Below are 1,620 nucleotides of genomic sequence, written 5' to 3' on the forward strand. Positions count from 1 at the left end.
TACTGATTCAATGTTTACTTAAGATTCTGATACTTTGTCCATTATAGATCTTTTGCATTAATTTTGATTTTTTTATTGTAGGAAAATATATATAACATAAAATTGATCATTTTAGTCATTCTAAGTGTACAGTTTTGTGGCATTTAATACATTCACATTATTATATAACCCATCTCCAGAACTCTTTTCACCCTGAAAAACTGAAACTCTATTACCATTAAATATGAACTCACTCCCTGTTCTCTCTTCCTCCAGCCTCTGGTGACCTCCATTCTATTATTATTATTGTTAGAGACAGCATCCCTCTGTTGTCCATGCTGGAGTGCAGTGGTGCAATCACACCTCACTGTAGCCTCAAACTCCTGGATTCAAGGGATCTTTCCACCTCAGCCTCCTGAGTAGCTGAGACTATAGGCACGTGCCACCACACCCTGCTAATTTACTTATTTGTTGGAAAGATGGGGTCTTGCTGCATGGCCCAAGCCAGACTTAAATTCCTGGCCTCAAGCTATCCTCCCACCTCAGCCTTCCAAAGCATTGAGATTACAGGTCTGAGCCACCACACCCTGCCCATTCTACTTTCTGGCTCTTAAATATGACTCCTCTAGATACCTCATATAAGTGGAATCATATAGTATTTGTCTTATTGTAACTGGTTCATTTTACTTGGCATAATGTCCTGAAGGTTCATCCTCATTGTAGCGTGTGTCAGAATTCCCTTCCTTTTAAAGGATGAATAATATTCTGTTGTGTGGATATAGTACATGTTGTTTATCCACTCATCATTGATGGACGCTTGCATTGCTTCCACTTTTGGCTACTATGAAAAATGCTGCTATGAACATGGGTGTGCAAATATTCATTTGAGTCCAAAATTTTGATTGTTTTTTCTTTTTGAGACAGAGTATCACTCTGCTGTCCAGGCTAGAGTTCAGTGGCGCAGTCTCGGCTCACTGCAACCTCCGCTTCCCGGGTTGGAGTGATTCTCCTGCCTCAGCCTCTCGAGTAGCTGGGATTACAGGTGTCTGCCATCACACCTGGCTAATTTTTGTATTTTTAGTGGAGACAGGGTTTCACCATGTTGGAGGCTAGTCTCAAATTCCTGGGCTCAAATGATCCACCCGCCTCGGTCTCCCAAAGTGCTGGGATTACAGTGAGCCACCGTGCCCAGTCCATAATTTTGATTTTTAAATGGTGACTACTAAGTTTTTCTGGCACCCCTTAAATTTTGTCAGGCACTTACCTTACCCTAGTCCTGGCCCCAGTTTGGGTTGTCACAGCAAGGTGGAAATGTACTGAAAAGCTCGTGTTTTATCTTTAAACGTTCACGTGGGGACCAAAAAAGGGGGAAAACCCACTTTGATAGGGATATGACAAAGGGATGCAGGAACCAACTGAAAGAGCCCCCAGCGGCCAAAGATGGAGCAACAAAATAAATAAAGTAAGCATCAAATTATAGCCCAAAGTATAAAATAAGTGTCTATGAGTCTATACTAACATAGATGATTGAATACATTCATATTAATAAATGGGAGAGCACTTTGAGAGGCCAAGGCGGGCAGATAACGCTTGAGTCCAGGAGTCTGAGAGCAGCTTAGCCAATGTGATGAAACCATGTCT

The sequence above is a fragment of the Rhinopithecus bieti genome, unplaced genomic scaffold (genome assembly GCF_001698545.2).
Source record: "Rhinopithecus bieti isolate Rb0 unplaced genomic scaffold, ASM169854v2 scaffold_11161, whole genome shotgun sequence".
NCBI lineage: Eukaryota > Metazoa > Chordata > Mammalia > Primates > Cercopithecidae > Rhinopithecus > Rhinopithecus bieti.